The 25,797-nt window shown below is 34.1% G+C and overlaps 1 long non-coding RNA gene across 1 annotated transcript; it reads left to right on the top strand.

Annotated features, from left to right (window-relative positions):
- The first annotated feature begins 318 nt into the window (after window positions 1-318).
- LOC118610788 lies at window positions 319-19,663 on the top strand. The gene is made up of 2 exons (XR_004954081.1): window positions 319-517; window positions 18,644-19,663. It is a non-coding gene; the product is annotated as an uncharacterized LOC118610788 (long non-coding RNA).
- The last annotated feature ends 6,134 nt before the right edge of the window (window positions 19,664-25,797 follow it).

Below are 25,797 nucleotides of genomic sequence, written 5' to 3' on the forward strand. Positions count from 1 at the left end.
TAGAAATAAACTCATAGATGCAGAGAATATTTTGAGGGCTGTTAGATGGGAGGAGGATTAAGGGGGGGATAGTGAAAAAGGGTAAAGGGATTAAGAAGTAAAAATGGATAGTTACAAAATAGACATGGAGATGTAAAGTGTAGCATAAGGAAAATATTTAATAATGTAATAAATATATAAGGGGGAAGATAGGTACTAGATTTTTAATGGGGTGATCACTTTGTGAGTTATATAGATCTCTAATCACTATGCTGTACAACTGAAGCTAATATTATATGCCAACTATAATGGAAAAAACCTCATTGAATTGTACAATGTAAATATGAGCAATTGTTTATTATATTTCAATGAAGCCAGAAAAAAACAAAAATTTAACACATTTATATTTTATGATTTATATCAAGGATGAAAATCAAGTATTTGCTTTGAACTTTGAAAGACAATAGTAACTAAGGTGTTCTTCTGTTTGAACTCATCCACAAGTTGAAAGGAAGAAAACAGGACGTTTAGAAAAGAGGTAATATATTTTTGCTTGGCTGAATTGTCTATTTACAGTCTGTCAGTTTGCATATTTTCTGTTTGCAATCTCATTTTCTCCTGATGTTTTCTTCTGATTATCACTGCCTAAGATTTTTTTTCATTTAAAAATTATATATTGGAATTATAGAGACCGACAAATGAGGATGCCTGTGTATTCCTCTCTTTGGAGTAAGGAAAGCTTAGCACCTCAGTTTGGTTGGTAATGAGTATTCTTAATGGTCAGTAGTTCTTGTTATAGAGGCTGTTATAGTTATCATCTTTCTGGGTCCTTTAAACGCCATCAGAATTGGAATTATTTAAACAAATTATTTCTTTATATTGATTCTCTTGATATTGTTAATATCATTTGGAGCTGTGTCCCTTCTTGTTTCACATTGCTGAGCAAGAAGATTATATAGTTCATCTTTATATAGCACTAGTATGGCTGCAAGTGTAATACTGAGTTGGTTGATAAATACCAAAATTATCAGAGAAAAGTCAACAAATTAGAAACATCCAAAGAAATGTTAAAAATAGAATGCTTTTTTTGTTTTTTGTTTTTGTAAAACCTAGAGGAAATACTAATGTGAATATAAACAGTTTATTTAAATGTCGTAGGACAAAAAAGGACATTTATGTATGCATGAATACCAATGCAGAAAGGGAGTATAGTTTGAAATATTATTCATGCAATTTGAATTCCTTCAAATAGCTCTCAGTTGGAGGATGCTAATTCTTGGCTATTGTACCTTCTGTAAACCTCAAGGCAGGGAGTGTTACAGGCTTCTTGCTCTCCATCCCCACATCTAGTCTATGCTTCTACAACCTTATGCCAACCCTTACTCCACTTCAAAAATCTGTGCACAGACTCCTTTCCTAATCCTCATTGCTTCAATCCTGGGCTAGTGTCTCTTTTGTCATGTTATCCAGGAACTTTGACCTTAACAGTTTTCTTGTAAAATACAGTTCCTGTTATTAACTTGAGCAGTTCTAGCATCTTTATTGATGACCCACTTAACACCTTCATTGAACGGTTTCAGGAATCAGAAAAGCCAGGGTTTGAATTTTCATTTCATTGTTCAGTGTAACATTGGATAAGTTGTCTGACTTCAGTTCCACCCTCTATAAAATAGGGAAAAAGTTTTTTAAATGGTACTTGTAAAGTTGTAAACTGATGGAAGAAGTGTCAATCGAATTATATGTAAAACCACGCTGTAACCTTTATCAAATGCCCGCCATGTAATTATCTTTACTCACTGCCAGTTATTTGATCAACCAACTCATATGATCAAATTTTATAGCATTTTGTGTTACTTGTAAAGATTCCATTTCAGAATATATTTTCTGGTTATATCTTGTTTTGAATGAATTAGATATGCATGCATCGATATAGAGAAATTTAAAAAATATTGACTACATAAAAGAAAGTAGAAGAAAATCACAGATAATATAACTGTTAATTTAAGTAAAAGCTAAAAGTAACCATATATTTTAAATCTATAAATGAATAAAATAGACATAAAAATATGGACAAGTTGCATACCAAGTTCATGAATATAGTTTCATCTTGGAAGTGAGATTAGGGAACAGAGGGCTTCACTTTATCAGTGATGACTTTTTTCTTTTTTCTTTTTAGTAATTTTAAAGTTTTTCAATTAATTGCCATACAATATATTAGTTTCATGTGTACATTATAGTGATTAGACATTTATATAACTATGAAGTGGATCATCTCAATAAATCTAGTACCTACTTGATAACATGCATAGTTATTACAATATTATTGACTATATTCCTTATGGTATATTTTACATTCTCATGAATATTTTGTAACTACTGATATGTAACTCTCGGTTCCTTCCCCTTTTCACCCACACCACCATTTGGCAATCATCAAAATGTTCTCTGTATCTATAAATTTGTTTCTGTTTTGGTTGTTTATTTTGTTCTTTAGAGTCCACATAAAAGTGAAATCATATGGCATTTGTCTTTTGCCTTTCTCTGTCTGACTTACTCCACTCAGCATAATACCCTCTAGATCCATCCATATTGTTACAGATAGCAAGATTTTCTTCTTTTTAATGGCTTAGTAATATTCCACTCTCTCTATGTACCACCTCTTCTTTAATTAATTAATTAATTAATTAATTAATTAATTTTTAGTATGGTGATATGTGTTAAGTTTCAGGTGTAAAATTCAACAGGAAGGCATATATATATATATACACATATATACATATATATATGTATATATATATATAGCATTTTGTGTTCACCACCCATAGTTAGATTTCTTTCTGTCACCATATATTTGATCCCTTTTACCCCATCTACCCTCCCTCCCCTCACCCTCTGGTAACCACTACTCTGTGGTCCATGTCCATGAGTCTGTTTGTTTGTCCTGTTCATTTGTTGCTTTTAAGTTTATATCCTACATATAAGTGATATCATGTGGTTTTCAACTTCTTCTGTCTGGCCTATTATACTTAGCATGATTATCTCAGGGTCCATCCATGTGTTGTAAATGGCAGTATTTCATCTCTACCTATGTTTGTATATATGTACCATAGCTTCTTTAGCCAATCATCTATCGTAGGTCACTTTGGTTGCTTCCATGTCCAGGCCACCATGAATAACATTGTTATGAACACCGGTGTGCAAATATCTTTTTGGTTATGGGCTTTCAAGTCTTTGGGGTAAATATCCAGTAGAAGGATTGCTGGATCATATGGTAGATCAATTCTTAGTAATTTGAGGAACCTCTATACTGTTTCCATAGTGGTTGTACCAATTTTTGCAGTCCCACCAGCAGTGTATAAGTGTCCCTTTACCCCCGCATCCTCTCCAACACTTGTTATTACTTGTCCTGTTGATTATAGCTATTCTAACTGGTGTGAGATGGTATCTCATTGTGGTTTTGATTTGCATTTCCCCAATAGGTAGCAACGTAGAGCATCTTTTCTAATATTTGGTGGCCATTTGTATGTCTTCTTGGGAGAAGTGCCTGTTCAGGTCCTTTGCCCATTTTTTAATTGGATTGTTGTTTGTTTTTTCTTTTTATTCAGTGTTTGAGTTCTTTGTGTATTTTGGATATTAGGCCCTTATGGAGGCATTACTTACAAATGTATTTTCCCATTCAGATGACTGTCTCTTTACCTTGTTGACAGTTTCTTTTGCTGAGCAGAAGCTTTTTAGTTTGATGTCCTATTCATTTATTTTTGCTTTACTTCCCTCACCTTTAAGGTCAAATTCATAAAATCCTCTTTAAGTCCAAAGTCCTTGAGTTTCATTCCTATGTTTTCTTCTGTGCATTTTATTGTTTCAGGTCTTATATTCAGATCCTTAATCCAATTTGAGCTAATTCTGGTGTGTGGTGATAGACAACAACCTAGTTTCATTCTTTTGTGGATTTCCAGTTTTCCCAGCACTATTTATTGAAGAGGCTTTCTATTCTCCACTGTATGTTTTTGGCTCTTTTGTCAAAAATTATTTGCCCATATAAACATGGGTTTACTTGTGGACTCTCGATTCTGTTCCACTGGTCCATGTGTCTGTTTTTCTGCCAATACCATGCCGTTTTGAGCATTGTCGACTTGTAGTATAATTTGAAGAGCTCTGTGTTTCCGTTGCTTCCTTGTCCTTGTCTCTTTCTCTTTTTTTTAATTTTGTTGGTTTTCCTTCTGGTCCTTTTAGTTTTATGTTATATACTTGAATTCTGAATCTTTGGCGTGTGGTTACCATTATGAATATGTAGAGGATAGTTATACACACACACACATACATACATATATATACGTATATATATGTATGTATGTGTGTGTGTGTCCATTTTCTTATGCATATGTCTTTTTTTCCATTCTCCTTTTCGAATTTGGATCTCTGAATCACCCCGTTTTCTGTTATTGTTGTCTTACTTTCTCCTTATGTGTGCTGAACGTTCATTACTACTATCTTCTAATAGGAAATGTTATTAATTGTTTAAGTTTATAATGTTCTTAGTAAGAGTCACACTACTCTGCTTCTATCTTCCAGCTAGTTGCCTTACTCATAGTTATGTATTTTTTTGTCACTTCATTTTTAGGTGAGCTGACCCCTTTTAGTATTTCCTGTAATGCAGGCCTCATAGTGGAGAAGTCCCTCAATTTTCATATGTCTGGAAAGGTGTTTATTTCTCTTTCATACCTACAGGAGAGCTTTGCTGGATTCATTATTCTTGTCTGATAGTTTCTTTCATTTAATAGTTTAATATTTGATTCCACTTCTTTCTTGCTTGTAAAGTTTGTGCTGAGAAGTCTGTTGATAATCTAATGGGTTTTCCTTTATTTCCTTAAGAAGAAGGTTACCATCTTCTTTTCCCTGGCTGTTCTGAGAATTCTTTCTTTGTCATTGATTTTTCAAAACTTTAATACAATGTGTCTTGGAGAAGATATTTTTGGGTTGAGATAATTGGGGTGTTCTCTTGACCTCTTGAATTCCAAGCTCTAGTTCATTCTTTAGATTTGGGAAATTCTCATCAACTATTTGTCTTAAAATGCTTTCTGATCTCTGCTCCTTTTCCTCCCCTTCGAGAATGCCCAGTATTCTTATGTTTCCTCTCCAGATGGTATCAGCTAGTTCTTGTATTTCTCTTTTATTATTTTTCATTCTTTGGTTTCTCTCTTCTCCCTTCTGATTTATTTATTGCTTTTTGTTTTGATATCAGTGATCCTTTTCTCCATTTGGCTGATTCTATTTCCCACACTTGGTATTTCATTCTTCATCTCTTTCAGTGTGTTCTTTATCTCCAGAAGTTCTATTTGGTTCTTTTTAAAGGTTTCAATCTCCTTGGTAAAAAAAAAAAAAAACTCATTCTGCTGATATAATTGTTTTTTAAATTCCTTAAATTGTTGATATGAATTATTTTGGATCTCATAGAGTTTTTTTTTCAGAAGTTCTACTGAATTCTCTGTCATTTAAGTTGCATATTTCTATGTCCGTATGCTTATTTTCTGGAGGTTTTTCTCTTTCTTTCTGAGCTGCCTCTTCACCTTGGTTGTTCATGGTATTTGATGGACTGTTTCTCCACCTGGGCATTAATGGAAGTGTATTCTTTTATTCCCCAGAAAGAAGATTTATTATATAAATCTTAGCCTGTTACTAAGAAGACATTTTTCTTTTGGTTTCCAGTAGGTGATGTCTAAGCCTCTTGGATCTCTTCTTTATATAAAGTCTTAATAATGCCTTTTTTTTCCTTATAAATATTCAATCGTTTTCACTACACTCAGTCACAGTCCCTATCAGTGTTAGGGAAATTTTCTGTAGTGTTTGCTCATATTTCCCTGGGGCCCTATGGTTTTCAGTCTTAGAGGATATGGGTAGAGGGTCCCTCTGGGATGAGGGATGGGGACTGAGGCCAACCTTGCATTTTGCAACCATGGCTGGTAATAATCAACTATTGCTTTTCTGCCATCTCCACTTCTGCTTTCTGCCCTTATCTCTGGGCACTGCCACTGTGTGGGGAGCTCACAGCTCTCTCAGGCAGGGAGGGCTGTTTAGGGAATGTGCTGCATCTTTTCCCCTCCTTCACCTTCTGCAGGGAGCTCTGACTACAAGAGGAAGCTTCTTTGTTTCTCCCACTCCACTGCCCAACTGTCAGGGTTCTGACCTATGGTAGCTCTTATTCGCAGATATCTCGCTCAGACATGCATGTGTGCAGGTTGGGTGTTTTTTATTGAGTTTTAGATGCTCAGCTTATTTTTGTTTCAGAGAGAGAAATCTGGAGACATCTCTCTGCCACACTTCTGATTTCACATATGTAATTTTTAGTTTGCTCAAAGTATTTTCATTGGGTAGCTCTGTTCTATATGTTTTTACTGGATAATGTCTCAATCCTACCATGGTTTTAACTACTGTATATAATGTTTTGGCTCTCAAATTTGTATCTTTTACCCAGTTCTTCCTTTTTTTGGGTTTTAAGTTTGTATATTCAGCTCTTGATTGGATATACTATAAGCCACTTAAACTGAGCAAACAAATAAAAAGCAGTCCATTAATATTAATTTCTGTCTCTTTATTCTATCTTAAATGAATTATTAACCTAAACCCAGAAACTTAAACTTTTATTCTAACAGTTATTAAGTTTTATTACTGTGTTCTAACTCTCCATTTGTTCCTTCTTTTCAATCCTATTGCTATTGACTTAGTTTGGTTTCTGATCCTTCACATGAATAATTGTGATAATTTCCTGCCAATCTCAATCCTTATGATTCGTACTCCTTTTGCAAAGTGATGCCAGAGTAAAAATTTTAATTTATAGTTAATAAAACCAAACTTGACACTTTTTTTTCCTGAAAACCCTTAAAGTTATTTCCCATCATAGTTAGGGAAACAATTAAACAAACGAGTACCTAAAATCATTAGATGTGCTTTCAGGCCTTTATAATTTGTCTTTAGTTGCTATCTAGCCTTATATCTTATTATTCCCTCACATTCACTTTTTGCTTCCATCATCCAAACTATTTACCAAAGTTATACATCCATTTTAAAAGAGTTATAGGCTTTTTTGAGAATTTGAGACAGGCTATTGAACCTCTTTTAGAAAATGAACATATTAAACTTTTATATTTAGTTTCAGGGGAATTGTTGATTACCTAAAACTGAGGCAAGAACTGAAGTTTATACCCTTTTGTTTGGTAACTCTTAGTTTCCATGGGTCAGGAATTTGGGAATGACTCAGTTGGGTGGTTCTGGCTTGGAGTTTCTCAAACAATTATAGCAAAGCAGGAACAGTGGGGGCTGGAGCAGCTTGGGACTGCCAGCCATCTCTACATTTAATCTCAGGGGTTCTTCATGTAGTCTCTCTGCATGGACTGTTGGGTTTTCTCACACTATGTGGCCTCAGAGCAGTCAGATTCTACATGGGGACTCGGGGATCTTCTAGCACAGGTATTCCAGTAAATAGGGCAAAGGCCCTATTACATATGTTTTATGACATAGTTGTGCAAGTCATACTATAACCCTTTCTGCAGCATTTTATTGCTTACAAACATGTCAGAAAACCCACCTAGACTCAAGGAGAAAGGAATTAAGCTTCACCTCTTAATAGAGGAGTGGCAATGTACTGGAAAGGCGTGTGATATAGGTGATATTGCAGTCATCTTTGGAAAATATAATCTGTCACAGCCTCTCAATAGGCTGCAGTGCTACATAAAGAGCAGGCGGGATTTAGTCACAATATTTCCATTTTGTGGAGAAATCTGTTAGTAACAGTGGACTTTTTGTAGCTTTGAATGATCTTTTCATGGTTTTGTGGTAAAAATCGGTTATGGACCTAACTTTATGGTCTCAGTATAAACCTTTATTGTTTGTGTCTGAACCTAATTACAGAAGAAAGAAGCAGGATGAAAGGAATAGAGCAGATATCTCTTGATATTTAGATAGCAATTTTGAGGTTAAAAAGATAAGTTTTCTTCATTTACTCCCTATTTTTTAAAATTTGTACCTTAATGACTTGATAATCCATTGGGATAAAATGAACACACCACCATAAAGGTTAGAAAGATAAATGTTCCTCTATATGCTGATAGCTTATTATTGTGTATCAGAATTGGCCTTAATGTGCTTCTGGATCTATTAAATTTTTGTCATAGCTAAATAAGACTAAAATAATTGTTATTGCCAGATTATATCCTGCTTTTATTTGGCTTATTCTAGCAACTCTGTGCATGTGGTCACTACGGTTAGCTGGAATGTTTCTATCCAGTTGATATTAGAGGGTTCAGGAGGAATTATAATGAAAAGCTTGTAATACCAATTTAGAAAGATTTTTTAATAAAAAGTAATTGCATTCAAAATCAAAACCACAATGAAATACCACGTCACACCTGTTAGAATGGCTATCATCATCAGGACAAGTAATAATAAGAATTGGAGTGGTTTTGGGGAAAAGAAACCCTCATACACTGCTGGTGAGAATGTAAGTTGGTACAACCACTATGGAAAGCAATATGGAGGTTCCTCAAAAACTTAAGAATAGAATTATCAAATGACCCAGAAATCCCTTTTCTGAGTATTTACCCCCCAAATCTGAAAACATTCACTCTGCAAAGATATATGCACCCTGATGTTCATAGCAATACTATTCACAGTGGTCAGAACATGGAAGCAACCAAAGTGTTCTACAATAGATGATTGGATAAAGAAGATGTAGTACATATATATAATGGAATATTACTCAGCCATAAGATGAAATACTGCAATTTGTGACAACATGGATGGATATTGAGATTACCATGCTATGTGAAATAAGTCAGACAGAAAAAGTTGAGAACCATACAATTTCACTCATATGTGGGATATAAAACTGAAAGCAACGAACAGGACAAACAAACAGATTTATGGACACAGCAGATTAGTGGTTACCAGAGGGGTAAAAGGAGCCAAATATTTAGTGATGGAAGGAGATTTAACTTTGAGTTAGGTGGTGAACACACAATGCAATATGTATGACATATTGTTGAACTGTACACTTGAAATTTATTTGATTTTATTAACCACTATCACCCCAATAATTTTAATTTAAAAAACTCATAGGAAAAAACTAAATTTGTTTGATTACAAAAAGTTTTAATCAGTGTATTCCAAAAAAACGAAGAAGAAAAAAGTAAGTAAACAAGCTGGCAACACAATCAGAGAATATGTGCAAAGTATATAACAGACAAAATGTTACTGTCTTCTAATGGAGTGCTCTTATGTGAATAATTTTAAAAGTACTAAATAAATAAATGAGCCAAAAAAGGAATTTCATTTAGAGTATATAGTGTGGTTCTTTGAGTAATGACTTCTTGATGAGAAATGAAAATTAAATGAAATAGGTAAATCATAGAATAGGGAATTTTGTAAGAGTTCATCTGTTATGTTGCTTCTGGGTGTTGCTTGCCTAAATCATACCAGGTGCAGATAACTCATGACTAAGGTCTGAAGTAAGTTCTGAAGTTCCCTTCTGGAATATATATGACAGTTTAGAGGAGGCCTGTCAAATATAGTATTGATTATATGCGGTCTTACTGTATATGAATGTGATGTTTTGTCTCAGATATTAGAAACATTGACTTTCAGATTATTTTTTCCTGCTTCTCTTTGATACATTAGCACAGAAAGCTATAACAGAAACTATAAATAGGAAACTTTTTCTTGAAGAATAGCATGGAGAGAAGTAAAATAAATTTTCAAATCACTTCTTGGGTTATCCCTTGAAATATCACAAATTCCCCAACCATTCATTCCATTTCCTCTCAGACCTACCCTATTTAAACTCAGGAGGACAGCCAGGCTGGATGATATTTTGGGCATCTCACTGTGGGATCTAACTTGAAAAGATTTAGATGGCATTCAATCACTAGACAAGAAAATAGTGTGATTGGTAAGTTAAGGCATCTTTGAAAATTTGTAGTTTTGTCTGCTTTTTAATTTTATGGGCTCCCAATGAATGAATTCTTCATTATTTTCCGAAAAAGGTTTTGGTTTACTTTTTTTCAGAGTAGTAAAAAGATGTTTCTCTGTAGATGCATTAAATTGTTTACAGTTCACTTGAATTGCATAGAACAAACCATCCCATATCAGGACTGATTATTTCTTAACTGCAGTTGTAGACAAATCAACTCACATCTTTAAAATTTGTGCTCTTGAGTGATTGTCTGAAAAGGAAAGGTGATGAATATTGGAATTAGAATAATATATGAAAGCAAGATGGTAGTGAAAAGAACAGAAACTTTGGGTCAGAATTCCTGAATTCTGGTTCTAGGGGTACCATTTGCCCCTTTGTGACTTTGACAAGTGAAGGTATCATTTAAATCTTTGTTTCATAACCTGTAAAGTGGGGATAATATTGGTACATGTAGAATTATTGTTGAGAGCTAAATAAAACAGCATATGTTAAAGCACTTTGAAAAGCATGGTTTTACATAATATTATGGACATGCAGGAGACTTGAAGATAGCTTCTTGCTGGTTTATAACTATAAAATAGTTAAGACTCTAAACTTGGTCATGAAGACAATTGAATACAGTAAAATGGTAGATGCAGTGGACTCAGGGTCACTTCATTTGGAGTCTCATCTTGATTTAGCTACCAAATGATTTGTAACATCTTACAGTATTTACTTAACCTAGCTGTTCCTCAGTTGTTCTTCTATAACAAGTATAGATAACTTCTAAGAACTGTGTAAAAAATTAGTTAAATACTGGTTTTAAGGTACCCTATAGAATGTTATACTTTATAAATTTAATACCTCTAAGTTATATCTTAAATGTTTAGAAAGGCAGAAAGTTTCAATTTATTATTAGAAAGAAGTTCATAACAGGTAATCAAGTATTCATATGGGGCCAGAGAATGGCACAAATTATTTGCTACATTTTCTCCTGAGTTATTTGATTTGGCAAGTCCAGAGGAAAGACTCTGATCTTCTCTCACTTGTCCTCTCATTCTTTCTTTTCCTTCCCCCTTCTGGGGCTTCAGTTTGTCATGTTTTTGGCTGCTGACTTGTGCGTTGTTGAGGTTGAGATGGAGATGTGCAGGTGAGGGGTATGTTGGGACTTCAAATCTTTCAGGATGTGAAGGGAAAATGATTTTCCCGTTCCAGTCTCTAGGTGAAACATCTAAAGTCTTTCTCTTCCCAGTATTGTCCATCCCTAATAGACTAAATTTAGTGAATTATAATGCTACCACTCTTTTCTCTGTTTTATCAGTAAACAGCAGAGATCCATCCCTTAACAACTATGCAGTGTCCTGCTTACCTTCACTGATATCGGATACTTTCAAGTTCTAAAATGATGTGATTTAGTTTGAAGAACTCTAGAGTGTCACTGAAGTACATGGGTGATAAATTTTGTCATGTCTATTCATAGATGAGAAAGCAAAGGCAACTAGGAGTAGAATCTACAGCTCTGAGTTCAGGTTTAAGCTATTAAATGGAATTTTCTTCATGTAAAGGAAATATTACTTTGTCAAAACTAACATATCGATATTGTTATAAGCATAATTTTAGCATCAGTGAGTTGGAATAGAGTATGTATTTGGAACAGAAGTTTCATATACTGTGTAGTTCAGTGTCTGCACCCATGAAGTGTGAAGGCGGTGACTGTCATCACTGACTGTTCTTGTGTACAAAGCTCCTCATTTGATCTGAATATACGATTTTCTGTTCTCCATGCTGTCCCTTGTACTTAAATTAAACATGTTTTTCCTACTAGTAGGGCTTTAAATCATACTTACAGTGGTTTTCATAATCAAAATATTACCTTATTAAGGAACTTAATTTCCTGTTGATTGTTTTCCAAAATTAATTTTATTTTTAATTTTTATTCCACCCAGTCAATAATGAAAGTCTAAGAATTCAAATTTATAAGTATCTCTTGAATCCGTCCATCCTTTCTTCTCTGTCCTTGATTGAGGTTCTCGTCTTATCTCTCGCCCCTGAAATATTGCCAGATCTTTCTGATGGGTCTCTTACCACCACAGCAAGTATCTTATAAAAAGTAACAATTGTGCTGTCTTTTACAGTCCCAAAATGCTTTTACATACCTTTTTCTCACTGAATTTTCATGCCTATCAATGAAGTAGATTTTATCATTACCCACATTCAAGAATTGAGAAAAAAACTAAGGAAGGCTAAGACTTTTCCAAAGGTTATGCAGTTAGTAAATGGTATGAGAATTTATATTTCGGAAAATAGATGATTAAAAAATTCATGTGCCCCAGGGTAAAAACAAAATTTTCTGTAGATTACATTAGCATAATAAGTGAGTCAGTATGCAATGAAAGTATGACGTAGGATCACAGATACATTTAAGGATAATTTTTTATTTTAGAAATGAAGATAACTACTTAAGAAAATTTTAACATTTTTATTATTTTATAAGTGATTAGGTTGATCAGTATAACTAAAGAGAAAAATGCTTGGTGGTTTCAAATTCATGCCTCATTGAATATCTGCCAAAATTGATTACAATTTCTTATGTACTTTTTTTCTTTGGCAAAACCAAGTTTTCAAAAATAACAGAAAACCAGGTGACTTTTTTCTTTCTTCCTCCCTTCCTTTCTTCCTTTTTCACAATGTACTTCATTTGGCAGACTCCGAAAGTAGTGGGAATAGATATGGAGAAATGGATAAAAATGCTAAATACTCTTAAATTGTGTCTGGGAAATAACTTTAAATTCTTATTTTGTAATTAAGGATATTGTGATGTAAAGTATACTTTACAGGTGGTTTTTATTTTTATTTTTTGGTCCTGCTTTTGTATCCTTTTCTAGATTGCATTAATTTTTAATAATAAAAACCAATAAAACATTTCTGCCATTCTCAACTTGTCATATTTTATTTTTAAAAGAAATAATTTAATTTATTGGGGTAACATTGGTTAATACAATTATATAATTTCCAGGTGTACATTAAAGAATGACATCTATATATTCTATTGTGTGATTTGATTCCCACCCAAAATCCAGTTTTCTTCAGCTACCATATATTTGATCCGCTTTAGCCACTTCACCCTACCCCTATCCCCCTATATTTGACCCCCTTTACCCCATCATTCTTGTAGATTTTAATCACATTCGCTACTCTCAGTTTTAGTCCCTGTCAGTGTTAGCAACAGCTTTGATAATGTTTCTTCAGATTCCCCTGGGGCTCTGCGTTGATTGGTTTTGGAGGGTATAGGGAGAGGGGTCCTCTGGGTTGGAGGTTGGGGACTGTGGCTCAGTCTCAGTTTTGCAGCCAGCGCAGGTGAAATCAGCTGTTGTTTCTCTGCGGTCCTGTCCCACTTCTCTGCTTTCTGCCCTGATGACTGAGCCCTGCTGCTTAGCTGTGTAGAAAAGTCCCGGCACTTCCAGGCAGGGCTATTCAGGTGAGTTGCTATACCTTCTCCTCTCCCCCTCCTCCTACAGTCAGTTCCAGAGGCTGGGAGAGGTAGCTTGAATCTCTGCAGCTTTTGTTCAGATTCACCTGAGGCTCCACAGTGATCGATCTTGGAGGGTAGCCCTCAACCTTGCTTTTACAGCTGAGGGTGGTAAAAATCAACTGTTGTTTCTCTGCTATTCTATTCCGCTTCTCTGCTTTCTGCCCTGATGTCTGAGCCCTGCTACCGGCTAAAAAAGAACAGTCTTGGCACTTCCCAGCCAGGACTGATCAGGAAAGTCACTGCACCTTCACTCCTCCCCTTCTTCCTGCAAGGAGCTCTGGTGGCTATGAGAGGCAGCTACTTTATTTGTCCCAGCCCGCCACCCGACACCCAGGGTTCTGCCCTGTGGTAGCTCTTATGCACAGATCCCACATTCAGATGTGCTAATGTGCAGTTTGGGTGTTTTTTGTTCAATTTTAGATGTTCATCTTATTGTTGTTTCAAGGGGAGAGTTCTGAGGATGTCTCTCACTCCACCATTTTTTCCCAGAATCTCATTTGGGTTTCGATTTGCATTTCCCTAGTGACTAATGATGTAGAGCATCTTTTCTTGTGCTTAATGGTTATTTATATATCTTCTTTGGAGAATTGTGTATTTAAACTCTCTGCTCATTCTTTAATTGATTATTTGTCTTTTTATTGTTGAGTTTTAAGTTCACTGTGGTTTTCATTTGCATTTCCTTGATAGCTAATGATGTTGAGCACCTTTTCAGGTACATAATGGCCATTCATACATATTTTTTGTAGAAATGTCTATTCAAGTCCTTTGCCCATTTAAAAAATGGGATATTTATCTTCTTATGATTGAGTTGCAAGTGTTCTTTATAAATTCCAGTTCCTTATGAGATATGTAGTTGCAAAAAATTTCTCTCATTCTTTGGATTGTTCATTCATTTTCTTTATGGATTCCATCAAAACACATGTTTTTAATTTTAATGATGTCCCATTTATTTTTTTTTCTTTTGTGGATATTTGGTGTCATATCTAAAAAATCATCGCCAAATTTAAGATCATGAGGATTTACTCCTTTATTTGCTTTTTTATTGTTTTAGCTCTTATGTTTAGGCTTGTGGTCCATTTAGAGTTAATTTTTATATGTGGTGTGAGGAGGGAGCCCACCTTAATTCATTTGCATTCATTACACTTTTTTTGGAAAAGACTGTTCTTTCTCTATTGAATTATCTTGATACGCTCATCAGAAATGAATTGAAAGTAAATCTGAGAATTTCCATTGTCTGTATATCTGTCTTATACCAATACCATGTTGCCTTCTTTACAATACTGTGTAGTAAGTTTTGAAATTGAGAACTATGAGTCTTCCAATTTTGTTCTTTTAATAGATTATTTTTCCTATTCTTTGTCTTTATATTTCCATATGAATTTTCCTGCCAAAAAAGGCATCTAAGACTTTGGTAGGTGAAATTGTGTTGAATCTGTAGATCAATTTGGGGGCTAATGCCATATCAACAATATTAAGTCTTCCAATTCAGGACTATCAGATGTCTTTCCATTTATTTAGGTCTTTAGTTTCTTTTTTTCAATAGTTTTCATAGTATAAGTTTGTGCTTCTTATGTTAAATTTATTCCTGAGTATTTTGTTATTTTTGATGCTATTATAAATGGAATCATTTACTTAATTTCATTTTTTGGTTTGTTTATTATTATATGTAGAAATACAATTGATTTTTGTATGTTGCCTTTTATCTTGCAAACTTACTGAACTCATTTTTTAGTTCTAGGAGTTTATTTATTTTTAGGGGATTACTTAGGATTTTCCATATACAGGATTATGTCATCTGTAAATAGAGATGTTTTTACTTTTTTCCTTCCAGGTTAGATTCCTTTTATTTCTTTTTCTTCCCTCATTGCATTGGCTAAAACCTCCAGTGTAATGTTGAATTGAAATGATGAGAGCAGATATCCTTGTTTTATTCCTGGTATTAGGGGGAAAGCATTTTCTTTCACATTTAACTATGATATTAGCTCTGTTTCTTCCATATGAAGCCTTATGAAATGGAAGAAGTTCACTCGTATTCCTAGTGTATTGAGTATTTTATCATGAAGGCTGATGAATTTCATTAAGTGCTTTTTCTGCATCTGTTGATATGATCATGTTGCATTTGTCTTTTATTTTAATGATTTGGTGTGTTATATTTATTGATTTTTCAAATGCTAAAGAAAACTTACATTCCTGAGAAAAATCCCAGTTCATCATAGTGTATAATCTTTTTTATATGTTGCTGAATGCAGTTTTCTAGTATTTTGTTGAGGTTCGTTTCATGTTCACATTCTTAAGAGATATTGGCCTGTAGTTTTATTTGTTTGTTTGTTTGTTTGTTTGTTTGTTTATATGTCTTTGTGGCTTGACCTCAGTATATTACTGGCTTCATAGAATGAGTTGAGACTTGTTCCCTTTTTTTCCAGTTTTTGGAAGTAGTTGTGAAGAATTAATGTTAATTATTCTTTAAATGCTTTGTCGAATTCACCAGTGAAGCTAAAAAAAAAAGCCTAAGTTTATATAAGTCTGTTGGAAGCTTTGTGATTACTATTCAACGTCTTTGTCATGTTTATTCAGTTTCTTCCATTTATTCTTTAGTCAGTTTCTGCGGTTTATATCTTTGTCGGAATTTGTCTATTTCATCTAGGTCAGCAGCCCCCAAAATTTTTGGTACCAGGGCCAGGTTTCACGGAAGACAATTTTTCCATGGATTGGGGTGGGTGTGGTGGGATGGTTTCAGAATGATTCAAGTGAATTACGTTTATTGTTCACTTTATTTCTATTATTATTACATGTAATATCTAATAAAATAATTATACAATTCACCATAATGCAGAATCAGTGGAAGCCCTGAGCTCGTTTCTCTGCAACCAGGTGGTCCCATTTGGAGCTGAGGGGAGACAGTGACACCCAAAGTATGCTGCTTATTTCTAGTCTATTCCATAATCTCATTTTGGTTGTTGTCATTGCAGAAAATTCTGCTTCACAAAGATAGGATGTTGGAAATGGGAGAAGCCTTTTCAGTGTGTTTGTGGCAATCTCAGAATATTCTGCCTTGACTTTAATGCAGAATATGTGGAGACGAGAAGTTGTCTCAAACATACTTTTAAGGCCTTCGCCATTTGCAATCTCAAAGCACTTGATTCTGTTCTAGCATGGACAAAGTTGATTCATCTGGTTTATTCACAATTGGTCACGGATACATTCCTTCCCAGTTCGGGAGTCTTTTGTGATTGGGAAGTAATGCTCAAACTCTTTTGAAAGCTGAAGTAGGTGATCATGCACCAGTGGGAGAAAGAAGGCCCTGGCTTAGTCTCTTTCAAAATCTCTGCTAATGTTTGCAACATGTCAGAAATCCCAGTGTTCACTTGTTGTCCCCATAATTCTAGTTTGGCTTTGAATGCAGCCACTTTATCTGTTGACTTGAACACTGTTGTCATTTTCCCTTGGAGTGACAGATTGAGTTGGTTAAGCAGGTTAAATATGTCACACAAGTAAGCAAATTTTGCGAGCCATTCTGTGTCACTGAAATATGCTGCCAGTAGTGACTGTTCTTCTAAAAGAAATCTCTGGAATGGCTCTCATAACTCAAAAACACTGGCCAGTGATCTACCTTTAGAAAGCCATCTCACTGCTGTGTATGAGAGAGGATGTGTGTGCTCTGTGCCCATTCTCACAGAGCTGCATAAACAGACGTGCGTTAAGGACATGTACATTAATGTGGTTGATAATTTTAATCACATCCTGCAATATAGTTATTTCCAGCTATAAATTTCCTTTAAATACTGCTTTAAGGGAAGTGGTGACAGATGTTAGTGATTCAAACCACTACATCATAAGTTTTGCTAATAATAATAGTTAGAAACCTGCCAGAAGTTTCCAGTTTTCATGGTAGTATTTTCCTTGAAATGTGTTTAAAAGCAAGGGAAAAAATGTTTAGTCATTACATAGCCTCACTTACTTGCTTTTAACATTATTTAGTACTCTAGTAAGATGATTAATATAGTTTATGTGTGTGCGCTGCAAAAAAGGAAAAATTAGCTTCTGATTTTGACTGAACAGCAGTGGAGTTAATGAATCAGGAAGTGAATGAATGAATGTACCATCAAGATGAAATGTGAAATGTAGATTTTTTAGGTATTCTATGTAGTGAAAGCCTTATCAGAATTCAAGGTAGTAAAAAATAGAAACAGTCTGACATAACAATGTCTGATAATAATGCTGATGATAGTTTTGATAGCTAAATTTTATAAGGTACTTATTTTTTGTCAGGTACTTGTCTGGTACCTTTACTTGTGGGTCAAGAATTGGTTTGTTAAATAAGACTGACATGAATTGTAGATATTAATCAGTATTAAGATTTACTTGTAATTTCAGGGATACAAGTACTCAAAAGGCACAGAAGCAGAGAGAAGTCCTGGATATTGAAAGAGGTCCCCAGATCTTTTGTTCCACAACAGACAAAATTCTCAATCCAGAATAGTCGATAAGATTTCTAATAAGTACATCATACAATAGGGAACATAGCAGGCTGTGAAACATCTCTATTTTATACTCAGATAATTGCATAGGTCATGTCCCATACCCATAAATCTATTGATTCCAGGTTTGTTCTAAATTAGGAGTATACAAATAAAAGTCTTCTGTGGATAAATACTTTTTAAAAACAAATACCGTTAATATATTTGCCAGTTATTAACATGTATATAAGGAGATTAGACCTCCCCCCAACCTGCCCCAGAGCCTCCCATACAACATGGGAAAAAAAATACTACTTAACTCTTTTCTCTCCAACTGATTGACTCATTTAAATTAAAATTCAATTATTTATTTATTTTTTTAAGTATAAACAAGGTACATGTATTAAGAAGGAACTTCAAACATGTTTTTAAAATCTCATTTTATTTGTTTTGGTTTAGTTTGGTTGATATTGGGTGGGGTGAGAACTTTAGCAAATATATAGTAAATATATTATATAGATGTATTCTCACCACCAATAGATATCCACAATAGCTATTTGTTGTGTTTCTTGGTGTGTGTGTGTGTGTGTGTGTGTGTGTGTGTGCGTGTGCGCGCGCGTGCATTTCATATACAATTCTTTCTTCTATTTGACCTTAGAATATTTGAGAAATCATATGATGGTTTCAATTTTTTAATTTAAACTGTTTTTTTCAACCCAACTCTTAAATTAGGATGGAGATCCAGTTCATTCAGGAGTGACCATGACTGATCTTGCCACTAGTCTGTATGAATATAGAGCCATTATAGCTGGACTGATGCAAAGATATAAAACTGGAAAAAGACTGTTCATTGATTGTAACCTACTGTCATCTCAGGTATCAATCCAAATAACATTTTTGATAGTGATATAAAAACATGTTATCTGTGTTATACTCTTTCATATTAAATTCAATGGTCACATCTGCAAAAAACAAAACGAAACAAAAAACCCCCAAAAGCTGTTTTAGTTTACTTAATTGTTGTCATATTGAAATAAATGTACCATGAAAATTTCGTTGTATGTAGACATTGCTGATGACTAGATTTTAAAGACTGTTTTTATTAGAATAGGTCTATTACCACTTGTGAAATGAGAGTACAGTTGTTTCTATTTTATCGTCACATGAGCGCTGTAACTTCTTTTGACCAGACTTTACCTTTTTTACACTATGGACCCTTTGGATAGTCTGGTGAAGTCTGTGGACCTTTTCTCAGAATTATGTTTTTAAATACATAAAATGAGATCCTTAGGATTACCTAGGATGCCAATTATCTTGAAATGTAGTTATTTCATTATAAACACCAATTTTTTGTTATACCATATATGACTTTTTATTAACACATTAAACCACAAGATCTATCAGTGAGTCTAATAACTGTTGCAATTTTCAGGTAGTGTTGAGCATAAATGATATTTAAGATATATCCAATAAGTATAATCTGGTATGAAAATATGTATAATATTTATTAATGATGAAGTCATACATGCTGCTACTACTTCTGTGGTTTGTTGCTTACATTCATAATTGAAGAAAATGCTAAAATTTATTTAGATGTTGATGAAAATAAAGATATATAATTTTTCATTCTAATTAACTAAGTTAATTAGTTTCCAGAATTCTTTCCATGGACTCCAGATTACATACTCTTGGTGCAGTTATGTTATGCTAAATATTAATCTAGTGGAATAAAAGAGTTAACTCACTCTCAAATGGACATTTTGCCTCTTTTTTACTGGAACAGAACCAGCTACTGTACTCTATGGAAGTTGATTATGACTTGATAATTTTTCAATGATAGGAAAGAGACATTTTCCTGTGGGAAAAATTACTTTACAGAGAAAGACCTCATTTGAGAATTTCAGATTTAAATGACATATGTGAGAAAATAGTAAAGTTGGAACAGTGCTTTGGAGATTTTTTCTCTTAGACCAAATTAAAGAGGTGTAGAGGGGTAAAATATCAAAATGATTGTTTGAAGGTGAAATACTATTTGTAGGTTTTCAACACTAGATTTGAGTCACAACATTTTAATGGTTTTATAAAAGGCAAAATAACTCTCTCTAAATGAATGATCTATCTGATTAACAGAAAACAGAAATGTTAGTTATGGGAAGAAGCTGAAAATCTTTTCATCCTTTCTCTAATTTTATAGCTGTAAGGAACCTGAGATAGGTTAGGTGAATGGCTAAAAGTTGCACATTTGATGATAAGTAGGGAAGCCATGAAGATTTCATTGGTAAGTAACCTGGGTAGTTACAGAGGGCTCTAGGCTTAGTTTAAATATTCTGTTGAAATTTTTAATAATTTTGAACTTGAGGTCCTAAATTTTTCATTTTGCACCAGTATTTTCAAATTATGTAGCAGGACCTGGATTTGGGACACTACTAGCTCTCCTGATCTCTACCTGGACTGCTTTACTTATGTGTCAATGATTAATTCATTAGCTTTGGAAAAAATTATCTTGTAGAGTATTGTAGAGTTTAATTCTTTTCTAGCACCTAACACAGTGATTCACAATGTGGAAGTCTGGTGGTGGTGGTAGTGGAGCTGGGCAGAATCACTGGGAGGCTGTTTCAGAGTGAAGATGCAGTAAGTTCAAACTTATGCATGTATACACGCATACATTTTAGCCATTTTAAGTGTTTGTCTGTATTTGTGGTTTATATTGCTCCTTGAGATTGCAAGTTTTGTAAATGCGGGAATAGTGTTTGTTCTTGCTTACAGTGGTATCCTCAAAGCCTAGCCCAGTATTTATCAAATAGCAGGCTCACCAATCTTTTGAGATCAATTGGAGGACCACTGTTTCCAATGGGTATGTCTCATTAGTCCCTAGGTTTGCCAGAGAAGATTAGAAAAAGATAGAAAACCATTGACTTAGGATAAGTACTTAATAAACAACTATAATGAGATGATTTGCTTTTGGAAAAAATGGTAGCAGTTATTTAGCATACTATGTTGTAGCTTTTCTTGTTAAAGATTGCTAAGATCATGAGCGTGTTTGACTATTAACTACCTTTTTAAAATTAAGGTTTAATTGCATATAACATTATATTAGTTTCAGTATATTTGATACTTGTATATAGTACAAAATGATCACCATAATATTTCGTTAACATCTGTCACCATAAATGTTCCAAATTTTTTTTCTTGTAATGAGAACTTTTAAGATCTACTCTCTTCGCAACGTTCAAATATATAATTCAGTAATATTAACTATAGTTACCGTGTCATGCATTACATCTCCATGACTTATTTGTTTTATAACTGGAAGATTGTACCTTTTGACCCCCTTTACCCATTTTGCCTACCCTTACCCCCTGCCTCTGGCAATCACCAATCTGTCCTCTGTATCTATGAGCTCAGTATTTAAAAAAAAAGTTTAAAAAATTTTTTAGATTACATATAAAGGTGAGATCATGTGGTATTTGTTTTTCTCTGTCTGACTTTTATTTCACTCAGCATAATGACCTTGAGGTTCATCCATGTTGTCACAAATGCCAAAATTTCCTTTCTTGTGGCTCTCTAAATCCCCAGGTTTCACATCTGCAGATTCAAACAACCAACAGTATTTTTGATCCTTGGTAGGGAATTCATTAATGCAGAGGGCTAACTGTATGCATTGTTCTACACCATTTTATATAAGGGACTTGAACATCCTTGGGTTTTGGTATCCACTAGGCATTCTGGAACCCATTCCCCATGATACACAGGGACAAATGCATAGGGAGTGGGGGTTGTTGGTGTTCAAGGGTCAACTGTGTGTGTGTGTGTGTGTGTGTGTGTTTGTGTGTGTACCCCACATTTTATTTTCTTTTCCATTCTTGCATTGAATGACACTTAGGTTGTTTCCATATCTTGGCTATTGTCATTCAGTACCTTTTAATAATAAAAATCCGTTATGCCTTATTTTAGAGCTATGTACTTTCACATCTACTATTTTATATCATCCTCATAATAATCACTTAAGATAGGGCAGGAATTTTTATTCCCATTTTACTTACAAGGAAACTGAGGCTAAGAGAGTTAACCTTTTTGACCAAGTATCACTCTGGTTTCTGGTATCCCTACTTCAGGAAACAAGGCATTTGTACGGAGGAATGGGCAATCTCCAGCTTTTCTGTGTAAAGCTCCAGGGGAGAAGGCAAACTGAGATAAAGTCAGAGGAAGCAAAAGAGTACTCAGTGACAAGGAACACAAATCTGTATCTCCACCTCCAGCATGACAGGAGCTGCAATAAGATAGTGCCTCAAATTGGGCCCTTCTGGATCATTACCTACCTAATCATGTTTATATCCAGTGAATGAAAAATATTATGGACAAATGTTTCTGTTGAAATATGAGAATTTTGAGAAAAATAGCATTTGGAGTTATGGGACTACTGGATTTTTGTTTGTTTGTTTCTGCTTTACTAAAGTGAGCACTCACTGTATCCCAGGCTAAGTGCTAGCTAGACTTGGAGTGGGAAGTGAAACATCCATTCAAGATTTAGTAGTAGAGGATGCCCAGTCAAGTGGGAGAGTTGGAGGTGATATATAGTTCTCTGTGGCTCTCTAACAGGGTTAGACATTGTAGTTGGGTCAAAAATGTTAAGGGCCTTGTATGTCATGCTTAGGAATCTGAATTTTCATCTCCTAAGGCTTCTGTTTCACTGTCTCTAAATTCTGTTAGATGACAGTCTTTTCAACCAAAGACTATGTTTCTTTGGATACTTGCTTAGCTGCCACATTCAGAATGGCCTCTGAGCTGTGAATAGTTTGAGAGTTTCAGAGGGCAATGGTACAGATAATAATTTATGCTGAATCCTGCCTGGAGTACAATGCAATGGGTGATAAGAACATTCTTGTTCTCTGAACCCTCTGCCGCCCAAGCTCTGTTTTTCTCTGACTCTACCTCTGCCTTATTTTTTGTCTCTGGACTTTTCTTCTCATGTGTGCTTCTCCAGCATTGGGCATCTCTTTTTTCTCTTTGTCTTTTTCTCACTCGTCTTTCTTTACTCTCCTGTTTTTACTCTTATTCTGTACTCTTTACCTTTCTCCTTGTTTCTCCCTTTTTCTCCATCCTTCATTATGTGGAGCTAAAGTTATAGTATCAGTTTGGTTGCAGATGTTACATCCTTATACTGTACCACTCAGGAAAGTGTCAGGATATTTTAATAGTTCCCATGGAATAAAAAGGAAGTCCCCTTTCTTAAAATTCTCAGAAAAGAAGATCATATATTTTCATTGGGTTAAATGACCCTTTCTGAACCAATTAATGAGGTCCGAAAGATAGAACGTTCTGATTGCCTTAAGCTGTTTTGGAACTAGGGTTGGGGTTAATTCTACCCAAACCTTAAAGCTGTGACTCCAGAGAGGTTTTCCCCTCAAAGAATGAAGTGTTTATTTTTTGGTCGGGGGAAGGGGAAATGGATGTTGGGAACCAATCAACACATGTTCTTTATACTAACATACTGGATTGTTTTGAAGCTTTAATGTAATAAAAGATGTGAAAAATTCTTTATAACTTGAAAGTATTCTACTGATGACTAGGATTAATTTTACTAGGTTATTGAAAATTTTTTTCATAGTGTTGGAAATGTGCTGAGATGAAAAAGTTGGTTGTTTACATAATGATTTTATCATAACTTTTCATAATAGAGAAATGTTAACTAATTTCATTTACTCTTTTGATTTAAGATAACATTTATAGATTCTATATCTAAAAACCAAACCACAAAATGATTAAAATTTGCTCTATGTAAATGGAAATGCTATTAGTAGATAGTTTTTAAAGTTATGTAATAGGAAACTTCACCTTTAAAAAATGTATTCATTTTCTTTTTTATATATACATTCACCTGTATTAAGTAGATTACATTTGAGCTAATTTTAGCTGCATAGAAAATGACTGTAATTTCTTGTAGTGGTAAAAAACATACTTTTCTACTCATTTTGATTGGAATATATAGGATGATGAATGATTATAACATTCAATATCAGTTGCTAAAAATGAAATTTTGTACTCCCTCTCTTAAAGCAATCTAGTGTACAATAGTCAAATTACATTTGACTTGAATAGTAGCTAATTATTAACTCAGAGATAATTATCTCAACCATAACAAAACCATATTACATTGTACAGACATGAGAGTCGCCAGGATGTGGTTTATAGTGGGCAGCAAATTTTTTGTAGTTTCATGGCTGTAAACTTTTAACCATTGTCATAAAATTATTTTATTTTATTTTTTGTCTTACTATGATTTAAAGTTGTCAACTGAAGATTGTCTAATGTCAACATTTAAACGGCATTCTTTAGATGATATTGGTAAATAACAAGGAAGCGGGTTTGGATGTAGTTCCAGTTATTCCGTTGCTCTTATTCTTCTGTTGTGGCTTACAGAAATATATTTTGGAAATTTTAGTATCCTTCCTGTACTTAATTGCAACCAGGCTCCCATAATTACAACTACAATGAGTTAGTTTTTTTAGCGCCAAGCTTCAATAATTATTTTCACACAGAATGTTTTGGCATTTTTGTTGTCACTATTTTTAATCTATGTTTATAATATTGTTCATATTTAGGGTTGATAAAATTTTAACTCATTATCATACATTTTTATGTATAAACTTTTGAATTTCAAACAAATAATCTCAAATTTATCTTTTTGTGTCTTTAGATGTACCTATGTTTCTACTTTTCGTTTTAATTCTATATTTTTAAACAATTTTATTGAGGTATATTTTACATACCATAAAATACAGCCTGTTTTAAGTGACTATTTAATAATTTTTAGTAAATTTGGTGAGTTATGCGACCATCACCATAAATCAGGCTTTGAAGTAAATACTCATACAGTCACCTCTGGTCTGAGTTTTGCCCAGGAGGCCAGATTTGAGTGAGGAGGGTTGTAGGACTAGGTTGACTCAGAGGAATTCAGGGTTCATTATGACTTCTGTGGGCCCTAGAAAATTTTGTCTTTGTGGGTTCTTTCCTGCATAAAAATATTAAGAATTATAAGTACATTGATATAAGGTGAATATAGTATAATTCATTATTATGTGTTTAATATTATTGCATTCATTTTTTCCTTCTTATTTTAGAAGACATTAAAATTAAAAATTTTGTGCACCTCTAAAGTATCATGGGCCTTAGGCACTATCCTTGATTGATAAGTCAGCTCTAGGATGCGCGAAATCTGTGAGGAAAGACAGTTGTACATCCGAGAAGGAAGTGGAGGGTGCAAGTTGAGATTATGCTTAAGGGTGAATAGAAGATGGAAAGGTAAAGAAGCAACAGTCTCTGACCAAGGCTGTTGAGAGAATGGAGTTTGGAGAGAGAGAGAAAGAAGGATAATATGAGAAAGTTCAGGAAATCAGAGAACTGTGAGTATGCATTTAAAAGTCCCTTTTTGAGGAGCCCAGTGCATTCTTACCTTGAAGGCTAATGTCAGCCTGAGACTGCTTAGTTACCTGCTGCCTATTTTTAATCCTATTCCACTTTCCATTCTTTAACTAGCATTCTCTCCTAGGCCTCTAACTACTCCATTGGTTTAACTTTGGGAGATACAAATGGATTTTAAAATTTATCTAATATTAAGATGAACAATCGGGAAGGTAAAGATTCACTAAAAAAATGAAAAATCAGGTGACTTCCAAAGAAAACTACAAAGTATTTTAGATACTCTATTATGTTATTATTTTATACTGTTGGTTGGATTTAATATTAGTGACTGCAATATAAAACATGGTTCAATGTTTTTTAAAGAAGATTCAATTAAATGCCAGTGTATTGGGAGGAGTCTCTGGTTTCGTATAACTGAAATAGTTTCTTATATTTGTAGGCATTGCATATATTTTTTAATTTTA

The sequence above is a fragment of the Rousettus aegyptiacus genome, unplaced genomic scaffold (genome assembly GCF_014176215.1).
Source record: "Rousettus aegyptiacus isolate mRouAeg1 unplaced genomic scaffold, mRouAeg1.p scaffold_m13_p_13, whole genome shotgun sequence".
NCBI classification, from domain to species: Eukaryota; Metazoa; Chordata; class Mammalia; order Chiroptera; family Pteropodidae; genus Rousettus; species Rousettus aegyptiacus.